Source organism: Schistocerca serialis, chromosome 5 (assembly GCF_023864345.2).
Source record: "Schistocerca serialis cubense isolate TAMUIC-IGC-003099 chromosome 5, iqSchSeri2.2, whole genome shotgun sequence".
Taxonomy (NCBI): Eukaryota; Metazoa; Arthropoda; class Insecta; order Orthoptera; family Acrididae; genus Schistocerca; species Schistocerca serialis.
In genome coordinates this window covers 401,792,769-401,813,183 of record NC_064642.1, presented here as the reverse complement: position 1 = coordinate 401,813,183, position 20,415 = coordinate 401,792,769, and the positions used below count along the sequence as shown (strand labels likewise).

The 20,415-nt window shown below is 42.3% G+C and overlaps 1 non-coding gene across 1 annotated transcript; it reads right to left on the bottom strand.

Annotated features, from left to right (window-relative positions):
- Nucleotides 1-1,383: 1,383 nt before the first annotated feature.
- Nucleotides 1,384-1,457, bottom strand: Trnat-ugu (transfer RNA threonine (anticodon UGU)). The gene has a single exon. It is a non-coding gene; the product is annotated as a tRNA-Thr (tRNA).
- Nucleotides 1,458-20,415: the final 18,958 nt, after the last annotated feature.

Sequence of the window (20,415 nt, the reverse complement as noted above, 5' to 3'; positions counted from 1 at the left end):
GCGTCACCTACACATGAGCCCCCCTCTCGCCATTTGGGATTCCCGCAAGGGATCAAGGTTGATGTGCACCTGCAGTAAAGATTGTATCTTTGGTCGTCACACCTTTATATATGCAGAATGAGTCACGTAAAACGTAACACACCTTTTAAAAAATGTGTGTGAAATCTTATGGGACTTAACTGCTAAGGTGATCAGTCCCTAAGCTTACACACTACTTAACCTAAATTATCCTAAGGACAAACACACACACTCATGCCCGAGGGAGGACTCGAACCTTCGCCGGGATCACACCTTTTTACTTCGTGAGCGGTTACACATACTGGAACGCGGTTTTCGGCAAATCTTAGAGCGTCTTTGGGCACCTATGTTTTTGTTTGATTAATGTTTTTAGCGTTGGTAATCAACTGAGATATTGAAGCAAGTATGTTTTTTATATGGAACAGTACACTTTTTATAACTGTAATCGATAGCTCTTGAGAAGACAATTAAATGATACAGCGTTGATAATGTTGACATTGAAACCCGTCGTTAAAAAAAGTCGAGAAATGTCCTCGAATGTGAAAGCACGGCATTAGCGGTGCAAAGGCTGCGTAGTTGTACACCGTTAAGGTGGGCCTGCGCTATGAGAATAAAGCTCTATTTGTCCTTGAACCAACTTACGACCTAGGTGCAGGTTCATCTACGAATGATTTATATGAAAATACGAGATAGGTTAGAATGTATCGTATCACAAAGGGCATAGGAAAATTATTTCACATCAGTATATCCTTCCGGATTTACGCGAACTGAAACAGAGAAATTAACTGTTCTTCTTCCAAAATAGAGAGGTGTTATACGCTGCAAAAATATCTGCATGTTAGAAGGAAGATTTGACCTTTGTTTTACTATACGTGGCTGTGTGCTTCTTAGAGATAAAATACATGCTGTCCGACAAGTGACTATACCTAAACAGCTTTAAATTACATCATATGGGACACAGTGGTTGAACTAAACGTTTTATTAAAATTACTTCGATAACCACCTGTACGACCCGCAAAATAAATGGTCGTCTTAACGAAACGTTGTTTCACGTTGAACGAAAGCGCTTAATGACAGTGTTACCAGCTACGTACAATGCACGCTGTCGACTTATTTTACATTGCAATTCAATTTCATACACACCTAAATGAAATAAACAAATTACTAGCAATGATTTGGTAACCACCCAAATCGCATGGCATAAATTTATACTTATATGGATATGGTGTCTGTTCTTTCGGACATGTCCGAAAGAGTAGACACCATTGATGACCTGCAGCCGTCTAGAAAGAAATTAGAATTATATTAATACCCTCAGCTGCTAACGGGCGTTGATATATATCAACGGGAACAGGTGATAATGTGTGCCCCGACCGGGACTCGAACCCGGAATCTCCTGCTTACATGGCAGACGCTCTATCCATCTGAGCCACCGAGGACACAGAGGATAACGCGACTGCAGGGACTATCTCTCTCACGCCTCCCGCGAACCGCACATTCTCACCTTGTACATCCACACACTACATTCGTAGTGTCCCTCCCCAACACACTCATTACTCGTGGAAGACATTCTTACCAACTCCCGTAAGAGTTCGGGGAATATGTGTGCATCCGCACAGGAGAGGAAGGTCATGTCCAAAAGAACACACACCATATCCATATAAGTATATAGTTCTGGCAACACCGGCCATGACCTTCTTCTTCTGTGCAGATGCACACATATTCCCCGAACTCTTATGGGACTTGGTAAGAATGTCTTTCACGAGTAATGAGTGTGTTGGGGTGGGACACTACGAACATAGTGTGTGGACGTAGGCCTACAAGGTGAGAATTTGGGTCTCGCGGGAGGCGTGCGCGAGATAGTCCCTGCAGTCGCGCTATCCTCTGTGCGCTCGGTGGCTCAGATGGATAGTGCGTCTACCATGTAAGCAGGAAATCCTGGGTTCGAGTCCCGGTCGAGGCACACATTATCACCTGTCCCCATTGACATATATCAACGCCCGTTAGCAGTAGAAGGTTTTAATATAATTCTGATTTTGACATAAATTTTGTCTTCCAAAAAAATTAACTTTATCCTGTATTTGAGTACGTGTTCAAATTGTTGACCATGGACTAGAAGGCACATCTGCAATCGCCGTTCGAAAGAACAACGAACAGATGTAATTATAGTGGATTATATGGTAGAGCGTGCACTGGCGGTTCTACGTCAGATATCTTCTGGCGTAGTTCGAGCTTCGTCATGGACTGCATCTCTGAGTGCTCCCCAAAGAAAGAAATCAAGAGGAGTGAAATCGGGGGAATTCGCAGGCCATTTGAAGATAGAATTTCGTCCAATCCAACGTCCAGGCAAGTTCTCATTCAGTATTTGTGTTGCCACAAGGAACGAGTGAGCTGGATAACAGTCGTGTTGCAGCCACGTACACTGTCGAATATCCAGTGGTACCTCTTCTAGAAGGACCGCCAGAATGTTCGTCAGAAAGTGTGCGTACGAATATCCATTTAGAGCGCCTGAGATGAAGTAAGGTCCCACAATGTAATTTCCCATGATGCCGTACCGTACGTTTACTCTCCACGGCCGTTGACATTGCACCTGAGGAAGCCAGTGTGTATTTTCGGCTGCCCAATAGTGCACGTTATGCAAAGTCACATTAGCGTGATTAGTAAACGTTGCTTCATCGGTAAGGAGTATATGATGGAAAAACATAGGGTCGTCTCTCAATTGCTGAGGGCAAACCGAAAAAATTCTGTACGACGTTAGGAACCACGGTCGTCGAGTGGCTGATGCGACTGATGATGAGGATGGAAATTCTGTCGATGCAAGGCGCTGATGACACTCGTCTGGCTGATTCCAAATTCCTTGGCAATATGTCTCGCACCACTGTGTGGATTAAATCAGCGTGGTAGCCAGAACGGTTTCTTAGTGTTCTCTGTTAGTTGCAGTCTTCTTTCTTGCCCTCTTTTCGACGTTAAAGCAGCCTGTCCGCACTAGCTTCTTAATGATTTGTGCAGTTGCCTGGCGCGTCGGACACTGGCGATCCAGATAGATAGCCCTATACCGCTGTACTCTTTTTACGGCATTTCTTTTACTTCCACCATATAAAAGTAGTATAGCCAACTACTCCTCATTGGTATACATCTCTGCAGGCAACGAATACAGAAGCAGAAACGAGAGGCCTGCAGTGCAGAAAAGTAAACAGGCAGTTGTGTTGACATTCTGGCACAGCGTAGCACGACAGCTTTGCCTGACGATGTTTGCACCATCAATGCCGATTCCGGCCACCGAGCTCGCAAATTCTAGGATATTTTTCGAATTTTTTTACGATATGTTTCAACGTCAACATTAACAAACGGTGTATCACTGTATATCCTGTTGAGATTGGTCTTTCAGATCATGGTGCACAGCTAGTTACGGTACAAGACATAGCTCCATACAGTATATCAAATCAGACTTTCAAAGCAGTGCGTTCAATTAACAATATAAATATTGCAAATTTTAGGGAAAGCCTACAGCAGCTAGACTGGGATGAAGTGTATAAGTAACCCGATGCAAACCTGAAATATAACTTATTTCACGATACATTTTTAAGGGTATTTGAAAATTTTTTTCCCAAGAAAATAAACATAATTCCAAGAAAACCTATAAAAAACCTTGGCTAACTAACGCAATACGAATATCTTGCAACCGTAAAAGAGAACTATCTAACAGCAAGAGGGAGTACTGACCCCGAAATTGTTCAATATTATAAAAACTATTGTGTGGTACTAAGAAAAGTTATTAAAAAGTCCAGAAGCATGTGTATCATGTATGAGATCAGTAACTCTGATAATAAAATTAAAGCAATTTGGAATATTATTGAAAGGGAAACAGGGCAACCATGAGCACAGGAAGACTTTAGTGCCATAAAACTGAATGACAAGTGTACTAACAAACAATCAGAAATTGAAAATATTTTAAATAATCATTTTTTAAATGTTGTGGAGAAAATGGGATCTAGATCTTCACTAGAAGAGGCATGGCTACTAATAGAAGAGGCCATACCTGTGCAGTTTGAAAGAACTGTAATTCCACCAAGCTCTCCCTCTGAAATCAGTAAAATAATAAACTCACTGAAAAGTAAAATCTCTTACAGAATTGATGGCATTTCCAGGGTGTTTTCCCTGATAGACTGAAATATGCCATTGTAAAACCATTGCATAAAAAGGGGGATACGTCGGATGTCAATAACTACCGCCCAATCTCTCTTCTGACAGCTCTATCAAACATTTTTGAGAAAGTAATGTATTCAAGAGTAGCCTCCCATATTTGTAAAATTAAAGTACTAACAAAATGTCAGTTTGGTTTTCAGAAAGGCTTTTCAACAGAAAATGCTATATACGCTTTCACTGGTCAAATATTAAATGCTCTGAATAACCGGACATCACCCATTGGTATTTTTTGTGATCTCTCAAAGGCCTTTGATTGTGTAAATCATCGAATTCTTTTAGATAAGCTAAATCATTGTGGTTTGAGGGGGGGCAGTGCACAAATGGTTTAATTCATACTTAACTGGAAGATTGCAGAAAGTTGAAATAAGTGGTTCATGTAATGTTAAAACCCCCTCAAACTGGGGGGTTATCAAGTACGGGGTCCCACAGGGTTCGGTCTTAGGTCCTTTACTGTTCTTGATATACATTAATGACTTACCACTCCACATTGATGCAGGTGCAAAGTTAGTTCTTTTTGCTGATGATACAAGTATAGTAATAACATCCAAAAACCAAGAACTATGTGATGTAATTGTAAATTATGTTTTTCATAAAATTATTAAGTGGTTCTCAGCAACCGGACTCTCTTTAAATTTTGATAAAACACAGTACATACAGTTCCGTACAGTAAATGGCACAACTCCAGTAATAAATATAGACTTTGAACAGAAGTCTGTAGCTAAGGTAGAATTTTTAGGTGTGTCCATTGATGAGAGGTTAAACTGGAAGCAACACATTGATGGTCTGCTGAAACGTCTGAGTTCAGCTACGTATGCTATTAGGGTTATTGCAAATTTTGGTGATAAGAATCTCAGTACTTTCATTCACTGCTTTCGTATGGCATCATATTCTGGGGTAATTCATCGTTGAGTAGAAAAGTATTCATTGCTCAAAAACGTGTAATCAGATTAATTGCTGGAGGCACCCATGGTCATCCTGCAGACATCTATTTAAGGATCTAGGGATCCTCACAGTAACCTCACAGTATATATATTATGAAATTTGTTGTTAATAATCCAACCCAGTTCAAAAGTAATAGCAGTGTGCATAGCTATAACACCAAGAGAAAGGATGATCTTCACTATGCAGGGTTAAATCTGACTTTGGCACAGAAAGGGGTAAATTATGCTGCCACAAAAGTCTTTGGTCACCTACCAAACAGCATCAAAAGCCTGACAGATAGCCAACTAACATTTAAAAATAAATTAAAAGAATTTCTAGATGACAACTCCTTCTACTCATTGGCTGAATTTTTAGATATAACTTAAGGGAAAAAACCAACAACTTAAACATTAGTGTCATGCAATATTTTGTGTAATGTAATATCTTGTACAGACATCTTGTATTAACCTGACACGTTCCACATCAATACCAAGTGTCGTATTCATGATCTATGGAACAAGTATTAATCTAATCTAATCTAATTGTCTTCTTAAGAGCTTTCGAACGCAGGTATAAAAAGTACACGGTTCGATTTAAAAAAAAGTACTTGCTTCAATATCTCCGTCGGTGTCAGCGCTAAAAACATTAACCAAACAAATAAATTCGTACCCTTCGACGCTCTACCATTTTCCGAAAATCCCGTTTCGATATGTGTAATCGTTGACTAAATATAATGAGTACTATATCTTACATGATTCACTCTGTCCAAACGAACAGACACCGTATATGTATATTTAATGACTAACTTGCTACTCAGTTAAGCTTGCGTATCACATAACTTAAAGAGCCTACAAAATGGTGAAAAGCAAATGAAGAAGACTTTACTGGTGAAAATTTTGGTAAATACACACAAACGATCAGTATACCCGTCACAGGTCGTAACAATTGCTATGTAGAAGCATTAACCGGAACAGGAGAATGTGAATACAACATCAACATTTCCTATGCGCAAATTAGCATAAGCACCAGCGTGGCGCTAACCGTGAAACAGGAAATGACAGACGCCCACCATGGTACGAAATGACAGCCACCCACCATGGTACTACTGACGAACATCAAACAACAGAACAAGACACTTAGAGAAAGGGGGACACTTGCTACACACCAAACAACGGTCCTATCACTAGGTGTAACAATTACGGGCATGGTGCACATTACAGGAGATTTAAACACTGAAATTAAATACAAGTTGTTACCTTTGGACAGCTCACACAAATAAGCATTAAGAAAACATCAGACGTTACACAATTCGTGATAGCTGACATTTAAACTCTTTGTGCAGCCACACAAGTACAGCAGAAATACATTTGACAACTAAAGTGGCCACACACTAAGAACAGATAGCACTAACCACATGTTACCAAGTAGCCAGTAAGCAAGAGACTTTGAGAAACAGGCAAGAACCTTCACATAAAGCAAAAGCCGATGCTTACTATTAACAACTGCACCACTTCGAGAAGGTAAGATAATTCTGTGCTGCGGTTAACGCCGCAAGGTTGAAAGGTGCTTAGAGGGTCAGATCCAGACCACTAACTGGCAGCAACAAAGGCAAGGCCAGGCTGCCAGCTCCTCCATAAACAGATGTATACCACCAAGGAAAATACGCCGTGCCCAACGCGGCTCACCAACAGCACTGAACGCTTCAAAAAAATGGCTCTGAGCACTATGGGACTTAACTGCTGAGGTCATCAGTCCCCTAGAACTTAGAACTACTTAAACCTAACTAACCTAAGGACATCACACACATCCATGCCCGAAGCAGGATTCGAACCTGCGACCGTAGCGGCCGCGCGGTTCCAGACTGTAGTGCCTAGAACCGCTCGGACACACCGGCCGGCCTGAACGCTTCCAGCCAATTCAATTGCCTTCCCTCAACCACCCAGCGCACAGCCTTAAATCGGTGCACCATCATGCACTGGCTCGCCTAGTTCCCAGGCAACACCTGAACCAACGCAAAACAGGGCTGCAGATATAGATATTTGATATGCTCAGCCTGTGGTTTAGATTCAAACCCTCATGATGCTTTCGTTTCAGCAAGACAATGGAAGACATGTTGTGTGTGCTGTTACAGTACCGAACAGTAGGAAGTATAAAATTAGTATTTTTTACTAAAACTCACTAACATTGCCACAGCCAGAATCAAGTCATGTCAGAGACAGAGATGCAATTTCAAGGGGACCTGGACGTGAAATCACTGAAATTTCAAAAAACATTTTTTTGTCACCATCTTAAAGACAATTTTATCATGTTTCAAAAAATGTATTTTTTATTTGCTTTTCAGTTGTTGATTTGGTCTTAAACGCTCTTTGAACAAATGTCTGCAAACCAGCCACGCTCATGAAACAGGCAAGGAATATCACCATAAACATTTCTTGCCTACCACAGAGATGGAAACAATAAAGCCAATATACAGGCACCTTGAAGATACAAAATTACTTAGCAAATGTTTACATGGCCGTACACAAAACGCTAATGAGAGTTTCAACAGCTGCGTGTGGCAACGAGTACCAAAAACAGTATTTGTTGGATGGACAGTTCTCAGAATGGGTGTGATGGATGCTGTCATCTGTTTCAATGATGGTGTAATCAGCAGGACAAAAGTAATGGACAAATTAGGCATCCAGCCAGGAAATAATGTGATAGCTGGTGTGACTGCCATAGATCATCAGCGACTAGTTGAAGCTGAAAGGGCTGTGGAAGCCACCACTAAAGAGTCCAGAGTAAGAAAAAGACTCCTGAAGAAGTCTACAGAGGATAAAGAAGCAGCAGGCCAGCAGATTATGCTGCTGGAATTTTCCGAAAGAGGTATACGGTGAGTCAAAAATATTGTGAACATTCTTTTCTCATTTTCTCGAAAATACATTTTCAGAACATTAGGTACATATAACTTCACAATTGTTTTATCCATGTTCACCAAATTTCTCTCAAGTGAAGAATGGGTTAGTATATTTGTATTATGCCTAATACATCGCAGAAATGATCTATGTTTGTCAATCTGTATATAATTTTGGAGGTATTTTTTAGACAAAATAGAAATGTGGTATAATAAGGGTTTTTCTATTTCCTTGGATATACACCAAACAACAAAACGAGAGGCATAATGTATTCCTATGAATGTTGACAACAGTCTGCCACAGATTTAATGCTATTAGACTGATGATGGACCAAAAAATGGTGCCAGAATGGGAACGCGTATTATAAAAACATTTATTAGGCAAAATACTATAATTCTTAAACTATAACAGATATTTCAATAATTTTTCTTTTGCAGCTTGAGTTAATGTCATTCATTGCTGGTAAAAAACCTCCGCATTGTAGATCAAGAGTAATGTCCACTGAGAGAGAGGTATAAAAAAGCAGCCCGTTCACATCCAGGTCCCCTTAATGACCAAGTACAAGAGTGACAGTTACAAGCTGTTAAGTAACAGGATAGGCTGACTCAACTATTCTATACCACTTCCTGATGTTATACACAATGTACTGAATCTTAATGAGTACAGGTTATAATGTTATTGACTAAACTGATGAAATAATGGTAGCTTGAGGACATCTGTGATGAATTATAATGAAATTACTGTGAAGTATAGTTTCTATTCGATAGTGCGCTCAATGACTGTGAGCAAATATTAAACCTGACACTTATAAAATCTGTAAAGAGAAACCTAATTGTCATTACTGTTTAAGGGGGGTCGAATGGTTCTATCTCGGCCATGTTAAATTATATGACTTTAGGAACATTTTTTTCCCTAACCAATTGACATATTATCGTGATTTTTTTGTTGTGTTCCTTATATCTTTATCTTTATTTTAAACTGATAAGTCTTAAAAATAATAAAACTTATGTTTTTTAAAAAAAGTTTTTAAGTAGCCATAAAAACTGCAATTTTTTTCTTTAATTAAATATATACCACACTTCTTTAAAAGATATTCATATTTCCTCAGTTTAAATCAACAACTAACAAATAAGGAACAATTTTTTTAAAAACATCATGTTGATTACATTAATAGTAGCCAAGAAAAATGTTCCTAACCATTGAAAAACACAGTTGTCAGGGAAACGCAAATAAAGATAAGGCTATTAAACAGTGATTTTATTCTTACTTTAGTACATTCCAGCTTCATATGAAGGTCTATCTGGATCTTCTAGTTCTTCAAACTGGTCCTCAATCTTTCTTCTTGCTTGCTGTGTGGCCTTGCGACATTTTTCTCAATTTCTGTGACAGCTTTGTCCGCTTTTTTTAATCCGAATTCGTCGTCGGTTTTCAAAAACTTGACACAGTTCTTGCCTGGAGATATGCCTAGATGACTCAAAATTTTACACTTTGCTAAATTTCCTTCATAGAAACTTGTAATAGCTTCGTACACTCCCAACTGAAATGTAGTCATCAAAATAGAAGTTGCGTTTGGTAGCCGCGACCATACAACATTGTTGAACGACTGACGGATTTTGCATTCCACCAAGTAGGCACTTACGCAAGAGGCCAGGATGGGCCAAATCTCTAAATATGGGTTTTATTTGTTCCATGACAGCGTAAGGGAGATGAGTGTGCTCACTGTGGTGATAAGGCTCATTTCTCTCCTGGGCTTTTCGGAATTTGCACCAGCTTGTCTCACCTTTGGGGCATAGTCCGTGTCCAGATATGTCTTCGTTGGTAGCCGTCAAATGAAATAATTCTGCCCAGACCGCTGCCTTCATGTCCTTTAGAGCTCTGTAGCATTCCTTATTATAGCTAGGCCATAATACAGTTGTATTTGATTTATAGCCTCGCCAGTAAGGCGGCCACGACCCCCGATGGTTTTGCCGTCGGAGTCTTGTTTTCCCAAGTTTCTGCTTCAGTTTCCTGATGCGACTACCCATTCGCTTCTGGACGTGACCGCAACATTCCAATTTCTCAATTGAGAATTTGGAACTATATGGTTTAGCCTCACAAACCTTAGGGTAAGAAACACTGTCCCCGTCTCCTAAATGGTACTTGTACCGCACTCCGTATTTCGGCAGCGATTCCTGGAACATTTCCACAATTTCCTTTACCTCCATCCATCCACTTACACCAGAGTAGTTAGCTAGGCAATTAGCATCATGATTGTTGGTTATTCTGTTTTCGCATCTGCAATACTTGGATAAAATTTTAAGATCAGTTACCTTGCCTGTGTTTTCTGCTATTGCAGTTACAATTCCATTGAGTGAAGTGTGACTCCTACGTTGTCACGATCCGTCAGATATTGCTGTCAAGTCTCTGTTACCATCATTTTCACCGACACTTTCTTCAACAGCAGCCTTCATACTCTCTTCACAGACCTCTTTTGCAGCATCTCGAAGCATCTTATTGTAATATTTGAAAGCTGGCGGATTCGGGAAAGTTCATTACACCGCAGAAAGTTTTCGCCGCTTCTTCGCCATTTCCAGTATATCGGAATGCGTAGGCTAATCGAACGTTCACTTCTGATTGTTTAGATTTAGGTAAGCATGGAGAATTAGTAGTGGACACTTCAAAAGAACAGTCACTGCACGTTATTACTATTGGTACTTGCAAGCCTAGCCTGGTTTCAGTAGAGACGGTAAGGGTTCCTTTACAATTTACACACACCACAATTTGGCTAGCTAGGCTACCTGAACTGTTGATATTAACAATATCATAGCAACCTTCTTCTTTTCCATATATCTCATATTTAGCCAAGTTACGGGTAAGCTTCTTAGAAGAAGAGCTTGTTTTATAAGCACAAGCAAATTCAGTACTAGTACTAGGCCTAGGGTCACCTTCACAATGAACTTCCACTTCAGATTCACCATGAACTCACGTTTTCTTTTCTTGTTTTGTATTCGCGGCATTTTTACATGATATTATTTGCTGAGATCTAAACACTGAAATACGAATATCGTAAACCAACTTCACTTTCTGTCACCACAAACAAAGAACTGAAAACAACAAAGTAAACTGGCAGCTGCTTTCATTATTGTTGCCAACAGTATTTCATCAGTGTTACCAACTAAGCTTTCAAACAGCTGTACTATAACAAGTAGTCGCTAGCGAGTAAAAAGAAGGTTGAGTTCATGAGAAGTGCTCGTTGCAGGGTTTTACTAAAACGCTTGTAAAACGGAAACCACTCAATATAAATTAATAAATTTGGTATCAATTTAATCCTAGATATTAGCGTAACAAAAGAAGTGCAAAAAATAAAAATAAAAAATTTTGAACCAAACAACCATCCGACTCCCCTTAACTTAATGAGAAGGCGTTTAAAATATGTTAGTAATAAAATCAAACCTGTATTTAAAACGTTATTTCAGTTTCTAAAGTCAACATTGTTGTTACTGTATATGGTATTTCTTGTGTTTTGGAAATGTTATCCATATTATTTTGACCTGTTTATTATTGTGAGATGATTGTAACGTTTTATAATTTCAAACTCTGTAGCTTTTCCTGTAAAACTTTGCAACTTCTAATTGAAAACTTCTAAATTACTGTGTTGAACAATGTAAAATATTCATATCTTCATTGTTGAAGTTTGTATAAGGAATGGCGCCAACAGCCGATGGGGCCCAATACTGTTCAAGATTTTATAACAGTCAGTTTGTGACGCGAATAAATAACGATCCCACGGCAACCAACCGTTTCGGCTACATCATTTCACTGGAACTGATTAATCAAAACACGTAGATCCTGAAATTATGGACAACCCAAAATTTTCTTACAGATGGAGACAAACTGCAACGCCGCGCGGGATTAGCCGAGCGGTCTAGGGCGCCACGCCGGCCGGAGCGGCCGAGCGGTTCTAGGCGCTACAGTCTGGAACCGCGCGACCGCTACGGTCGCAGGTTTGAATCCTGCCTCGGGCATGGACGTGTGTGATGTCCTTAGGTTAGTTAGGTTTAAATAGTTCTAAGTTCTAGGGGACTGATGACCTCAGAAGTTAAGTCCCATAGTGCTCAGAGCCATTTGAACCATTTTTTTAAGGGGCCACAGTCGTGGACTGTGCGGATGGTCACAGCGGATATTCTAGTCCTCCCTCCGGCATGGGTGTGTGTGTTTGTCCTTAGGATGCTTTTGGTTAAGTAGTGTGTAAGCTTAGGGATTGATGACGTTAGCAGTTACGTCCCATAAGATTTCTCACACATTTGAACAAACTACAACGAAGAGATATTTCCGATTTTGAGTCATCAAGAAATTAAAGCCAAGTACTAATCTTCGCAACCCAGCTAAGTGGTTACATTATACAGCCGTGCGTGTCTGCAGTGAATTACGGCGAAAGTGGAGAGGGGAACCGTTTACGTGGACGCCGCAGGGTTCCACTCTCCGCGCCCCTGCATTCGGGGCACGTCCCAGCGGGGGCGGCAAACCACGCCACGCGCGGTTGTCAATAACCACAATGCATATTCCACTTCATAACCGGATAATTGAAGGTATCTGCGGGTCCCTTCCCCTCCCGGCGCCGTGAACAATAACTCGATGATTCCGTTTATCGACTGGCGTCTCTTTAAATCGATACCCGTGCTCGCAGCAGTCGCAGGCTGGGGTTTGGGGGAGGGGGGGAGGGGAGCTGGGGGGAAGGTGAGCCGAGCCGAGCCAGCGTAATTCCATTCGGCCGGCTGCGCTGCGCTCGGGCGCGCCGCGCCGGGCAAGAAGTTGCTCCTTCATTTCGCCGCTATCCTCTTTATTCTCCTCTGCCGCTCTTACGTCCCCTCCCCCACACACCCACCCACCGGCCTCTGCCATCTCCCGCTCCCCCTGCCACCCTCACAGCCCGGCCGCTGCCGGCGCCGCGAACTTTCGGAAAACAAAATTTACCCCCGCGTCGCTTTGCCTCCCGTCGCGTCGTCTCGGCTCTTCCTCGCACCCTTCTCTCCTCCCCGGCAATAGATTCGAAAATAAGTGCACCATTGAATACAGAGAACCGCATTATCTGGCGCAAGTGGCCGCCCGCCTAGGGACGGCGGCGCGGCTCCCGGGTAATTGCGTAGCTGCAGGAGCGTGGGAGGGGGGGAAAGGGTGGGGGTGGAGAGCGGCAGAGAGAGGCGTATACGCAACCCTTTCCGCCGGCCTCCCGGCGCGAGCAATCAAATCATCGCACCGGGGGATAAACCTGGAACAAACTCGCCCTCCCAACGCACCACCCTAATGTTTATCTGTTGCTCGCTTCTGGCGAATTCCGCGCACTCCGCCAGCGGCATATCACTGCCTAATGCGTGCTGTACGGTACCTCGCTTATTACCGTGGCCGCTGGTTCCCGCTTCTCATTCTTTCCGTGGCCGATGTACGAGGAAAAACGTTACTGTTTTCCCGTTTCCGTTAACGTCCTTTTAAGCCGAACATTTGTACCAGTGTTTTCACGTCGTTCGGACAATCGATTCTGCAGGAGTACTGAAACGGAATGACCATAATCGACACAGCAAAGACTTATTCTCCAAGACTTTGATGACGTGGTTGTTGTTGTGGTCTTCAGTCCGAAGATTGGTTTGACGCAGTTCTCCACGCAATTCCATTTTGTACAACTCTCTTCATCTCTGCAATTCTACTGCAAACTACTTTCATTTGAATCTGTTTATTGTGTAAGTAGGCTGTTTAGGTTTTTATGTTGGTAACTCCACGTAGTGCTCTATATGAAAATCACTGACTGTGCTGTGTGAAGTCTGTGGCTGGTTGGCATTGTTGGAATAGTCGCTATTGTAGTGTTGGCCAGTTGGATGTGAACAGCGCGTAGCGTTGCGCAGTTGGAGGTGAGCCGCCAGCAGTGGTCGATGTGGGGAGGAAGAAGGCAGAGTTTTGAGAGCAGACGATCTGGACGTGTGTCCATCAGAGACAGTAGACTTGTAAGACTGGATGTCATGAACTGATATATATATATATATATATATATATATATATATATATATATATATATATATATATATTATGACTTTTGAACTCTATTAAGGTAAATACATTGTTTGTTCTCTATCAAAATCTTTCATTTGCTAGCTATGCCTATCAGTAGTTAGTGCCTTCAGTAGTTAGAATCTTTCATTTAACTGGCAGTAATGGCGCTCGCTGTATTGCAGTAGTTCGAGTAACGAAGATTTTTGTGAGGTAAGTGATTCATGAAAGGTATAGGTTATTGTTAGTCACGGCCATTCTTTTGTGGGGATTATTGAAAGTCAAATTGCGTTGTGATAAAAATATAGTGTGTCTGTTTATTGATGATCAGAATAAGTAAGGAGAGAAATGTCTGAGCACGTTCAGTTTTGCTTACTTGTTTGAAAATTAAATAACGTAAGGGGTTTACCAGCATATTAATCCATAAATTTTTTTAAGGGGATGTTTCAATTGTATTTGAGTCTCGGTCTCCCTCTACAATTTTCACTTTCACACTTGCCTCCACAACAGTACTGATAATTCCCTGATGCCTCAGGGTGTATCACATAAACCGATCTCTAGTTTTATTTTACTTGTGATATACACTGTCCAGTCACATTAAGGTAACCACCTGTAAATAGCCTGGATAACCAACTTTCGCAGCGCGGACCGCCGAGAGACTGCAGCAAGAGAGTCACTGAAGTTATGGAAGGCACCGACAGGGATCTGGAGCTATGCCGACCCCAGCGCCGTAACCAGCTCACCTACGTTTCTCGGTTGAGCATCCATGGCGCGAACAGCCCAATCGAGATGGTCTCACAGATTCTCGGTTTGTTTTCCGAGGGTTTTGATGGCCAGGGGAGTATAGCAAACTCATCCTGGCGCTCTTATAAACATGTACGCACACGTTGCATTGTCCTGCTGGCAGATGCCACAGTGCCGAGGAAAAACAAAATGCATGTAGAGGTGGACATGGTCTCAAAGGATAGATGCGTACTTGTGGTGATACATTGTGCTCTTCAGAATGACGTATCGCCCTCCGACCTGGACATTGCCGGTGATTGTCGCAGGGTGTTGCTCTCAGACGGTTCATTCTGTTCAAATGGCTCTGAACACTATGGGATTCAACTGCTGTGGTCATAAGTCACCTAGAACTTAGAACTACTTAAACCTAACTAACCTAAGGACATCACACACATCCATGCCCGAGGCAGGATTCGAACCTGCAACCGAAGCGGCCGTGCGGTTCCAGACTGTAGCGCCTTTAACCGCTCGGCCACTCCGGCCGGCGCGGTTCATTCTGTACATGCCACAGGCCATTGTCATTGAGGAGATACCGTTGGTAGCCCCTTGGTCCAGCTGGGCGGTCAGTCGCTCAACAGTTTCACGTCTATCCGCCCGTATACGTCACAGCCGCCGTTCACCCTTGTCACCTATGTGCCGTGGTGCACCACAGTTTTGGATAGCGCCATTTTTCCGTGCACGATACATTTTAATCACGGCGGCACGTAACCACTTTACAGTCTTGGCCGTTTCGGAAATACTTCCACCCTTGGCCTGAAAGCTAATGATCATGACCTTCTGGATGTCAGATTAATCGCGCCGTTTCCGCATTACGACAATGACTGCACTGTTTTCGTGTTTCGCCGACGCACTTTACAACCCCTCCGCTGCTAGTGCTGCCACCTGCCGTGTACGAGTCGCTATCGCCCGTTGATGTCGAACGTAGGCGGCCGCCTCACTCATTTGATTGGACCGTGTAAACTTCTTTTTTCCCCATTTCGGTTTAGTACTTCCCCATTAGTTATTTGTTATTTGATTTCCCCATCTATTCCTCAGCGTTCTTCTGTAGCACCACATTTCAAAAGCTTCTACTCTTCTCTTTTCCGAACCGTTTATTGTTCACGTTTCAGTTCCAGACAGACACTTTCAAAAATTACTTCCTAGGATTTAAATTTACATTCGAAGATGAAGCATCCCCAACTCTCTTGTGGTTCCCTTTTTAGGTACTCCGCGTTGACGTCTGCTCGTAGATACGTATCGTCGGTAGGTGCGGGCCTTGTGTTTTGCTATTACTGCGAGTCTTGTACATATAGCTTTTATTTAGTAATTTGCCCGGCTAGAACTCTCCCCTTTTATGATTAAGACAGCCTGCGCCACCTTTCGGAGGGAGTCGGGACGTCAAAGAGTCACAAAAATTCATATTAAGCAGTCCGTAAAACACGTAAACGTTGACTTCAGTTAGCGTGTTAGATAATACCTACGCTTTCCGCTAGATGGTGCTGACTTACTGCTGAATAGCTTTGGTTTCGTAAAACCTTCACTGATTAGTACTAGGTAAATGAAATAAGTACAACACTCTTGTATCTCACTTTCACTCTATATTCAAGGATTAAGATGGTGATGGATGATGGTCTATTTAAAAGGTTCCTAGCCTGGAGGAATCTAAATAGTCCGCAAATGCCGATATGCACGCGCTCTACGTCCAGATTCGCAACTAACGGCACATGACACTCTCAAAAGTCCACACGTTAATATCTGAATACCGGTACCTCTGAATTCACTCGTATCAGCAGATAATTTGAGTTTCTGCCGTCTATATCTCCGGAAAGTTCCAATCTAGCACTAAAGCCCTAAAATCCCCTAATACTCCGTTGCTACCAACAGTCAGAGATCGTACACTACATCACTTTTAATCTCCGTAATATTCTAACAGTTTATCGTGAATCTTAACACGATAAAGTCCAATCTAATTATTGTCTCGCTGACTGACACGAGTTCCCCGCCCTTTAATGAAACAATCAAGGAAAAAAAGGGCGGCAATAATGACGATCAGGCCTTGTTATAGGTTTTCATCACAAGCGTTTAACGTCACTGCCTTCTCCATGACTGAGCTTCCGTGGCTTTGCTGTACTTAGACGTTAAACTACTTGCTGATATACTATAATTTTGATCTGCAATTACCGAACTCTGATTCTACACTATTTTCCCCTCTAAAAATTCTATTCTTAATTTTAAATTATTCTTTCTATAGCTTTTATCACTGTAAACTGAACCGACGTTTTACAAAGTTAATAGCGAAACTCCTCAACTACATTTAGTGTTCCATTTCTTAACCTAATTACCTCAGCATCGCCTGATTTGATTTGAGTAGATTCCAATATCTACATTTTACTGTTATTTTTGTTCATCTTGTGACCTCTCTCTAAGACACTGTCCATTCAGTTAACTGGTCTTCCAAGACCATTGCTGTCACTAACAGAATTTCGTGCACCCCCGGTAGCTGAATGCTCAGCGTGACGAGTTGTCAATCGTCTGGGCCCGGGTTCGATTCCCGGCTGGGTGCAGGAATTTTCTCCGCCGAGGGACTGGGTGTTCTGCTGTCCTCATCATTATCCTATCGTCCTCATCGACCGCAGGTCGCCGAAGTGGCGTCAAATTGAAAAACCGGCACCCGGCGAACGGTCTGTCCGACGGGGGGGCCCTAGCCATACGATTAAATAAATAAACTATCAGAATTAAGAGGGCTGTTCGATATAGAATGATCAAATTCTATTACTGACATCGTTTCTTACGTTTGAATTTAACCTTAACATAATGTGTAACTAACACGCCGCACTAACTTCATTGTTGGCACTCACGATGCCCGCCGCGCCAAGGGAGCCGAGCAAGCTGAGACAATTTTAGTATCGCCCGCCGTAACGTTGGTGGTGACGCGCGATGTTAGAGGAAGATCGGGAGTCCTTTCAGAGGCTAATGAAACTTGGGTAAATCATTTCGATCCTGAGAGCAAACAGCAAAGCTCAGTGTGGAAATCTCCACCACCAACCCCAAAAAAAGCAAAAGTGGTTGCTTCTGCTAGGGAAGTTACGGTCGGCTCATTTCTTGATACTCATGCATGTTGTACCTCCACATACATCAATAACTGGACAATACTACCTGGATGACCTCCAAACTTTATAGGTCTACATGAGGCGCGAAAGACCATGTATCCTTGAAACTGGCTGGATGTTACACCACGGGACTCTACGGCCAAATATTTCAAATGTGGTTACTGAATATCTTGCAAAAAAACAATGTGAAATGCACCCCTCACCCTCCCTGCAGTCCGGATTTAGCCCGCTGCGAGTTGTTTCTGTTCCCTAACGTAACCTAATCTCAAGAAACACCGTCGTGGGAGGCATTTTCCACTATCAGAAACAGTAGTGAAGGCGGCGAAAGTGATTCTGAAAGACCGATCAAAAACAGGTTTTCAGTATGCCTTTGTAGACATAGAAACGCTGGGACAAGTGTACCTTATCCAAAGGGGACTCAGAACGAGTAAAGTTACGTTGTAAAAAAAAAAAAAAGAATGATCATTCTCTATCGAACAGGACTCGTACAATGCCCTTAGCAACCTTAAAGTTTTAATTATTCTGCCTGAACTGTAATGCTCTTTCCAGATTACTCCTTGGCCTCCTTAACTGTTTGTTCAGTGTACGGATTCAGTAACATCGCGGATAGTCTACAACTCTGTCTCACTCATATCTCAACGACTGCTTCCCTTTCATGTCCTCTTATAACTGTAGCCAGGTTTCCGTACAACATGTGAACAACCTATCTCTCCTTGTATTATATGCGTGATACCTTCAAAATTTCAAAGGGTGAAGCCCATTCCACACTGTCGAGAGCTTTCTTTAAACCTACAAATGCTATTTGCTTCAGTCTACCTTCTGAGCCGAACGGCTGTGATGAGCAGCGGCGATTGGTATGTGACACACAGAAGGGGGAGGAGAGGAGAAGTTCTTTCGATTGTTAGGTTTGCCTAGCAGTTCTCTCACCTTGGCATTGTTGTGGGTTCGATGGTCTTTTGGGGCCTACAGGAATTCATTGGAGGTGAGAGTGGTCTTAGCAAGACGATGAAGCTCAAAACGGTTCAAATGGCTCTAAGCACTATGGGACTTAACATCTGAGGTCATCAGTCCCCTAGACTTAGAACTACTTAAACCTAACTAACCTAAGGACATGACACACATCCATGCCCGAGGCAGGATTCGGGCCTGCGACCGTAGCAGCAGCGCGGTTCCGGACTGAAGACCTAGAACCACTCGGCCACAGCGGCCGGCTCCAGTCGTTTGTAAAAAAAGGTTTCATGATACATTACCCGTTTTGTGTTTGGCTGCCAACTTAAGAAAGAAATAACATTGGTCGAACCATCCACTGAAAGCTAATTGACTTCTCCTCACCAGCACTTTAGATACAATCATGACACTTTTACACAATTCAAGATGCGTGTTTTATAGTTGTCGTTGTCAGCTAGAATTTATTTGTTTGTGACTGCAAACAACAGAGAGAATGTTGTATTATGATAAAAATTTACTCTACATGTCTCAAACCACTTTTTTTTCAATGCATACCAAACATGAATTTTAAACGCTTCCACTAACTAACGTGGTAACAAAGGATAATTGTAAATAGGTTAATCACAAGGCTACAACCATGGTAACTTGTACGGAAATCCAAACGTTACACTGGGTCACGGTACACTGTACCCCACCTACCCCTTCCACTCAAAACCAACTAACACGGCATAAGAACGTCGGTCATAAAGAAGTCTAACCAACTAGAATCGGAGACGCGCTTCAGGTCTTGTCAATAGCAGTTGGCAGCATGCCGACATGAACTGGTACAGTCAGTGACTACAGGTTCATATCCATTAGTTTCCGAGTGAGCGTTTCGAAGGGTGGGGCATGCAGTGAACTTTTGGAGTCGGCTACCTCGTAGAAGGCTATTGCTCATAGCAGCTTATAAAGTTGCATGTCTTCTATGGGTCAAACAATACAGAAACTGGATGGTAAATGAATGTGGCACTGTGTTGCAACAATTCGCTATTCTGTCTCATTTTAAAGTATGCAAGGTGCCGACGTTCCAACCAGGGACAGTCTGGTGGATGTAGCGCAGAGAGGAATGGTTCTCTGACATTGATAGGTGTTTTAGTGTCGCGACTTGTGTACACTCATACAGGTTACTGTGAACTTGTATGGAGGTTAATAGTGTGCTTTCTGGCTTTCAGACAAGTTATTTCTATTTTGTGCACAATACTTCGACGACACACACAGTTGTCTCGTTAGGTGCCGAGAGTTTTGCTGTTGTGTGTACCCGCTCCCTGGACTTCAACATGGCTCGCAGCACCCGAAGAAGACGACTACGTCAGTTTTTCGAAATATTGTGCATGAAATGGAAACAAATTGTCTGAACACCCGAAAGCACACCATTAACCCCGATACAGGTATGTCTTCGAAATTTTTGGCATTAAACGGAAATAACAACTCATCTGAAAACATGGAAAGTACACTATAAGTCCTAGCAGTGCCAAGGCCTTTTCCATACCGCGTATAAC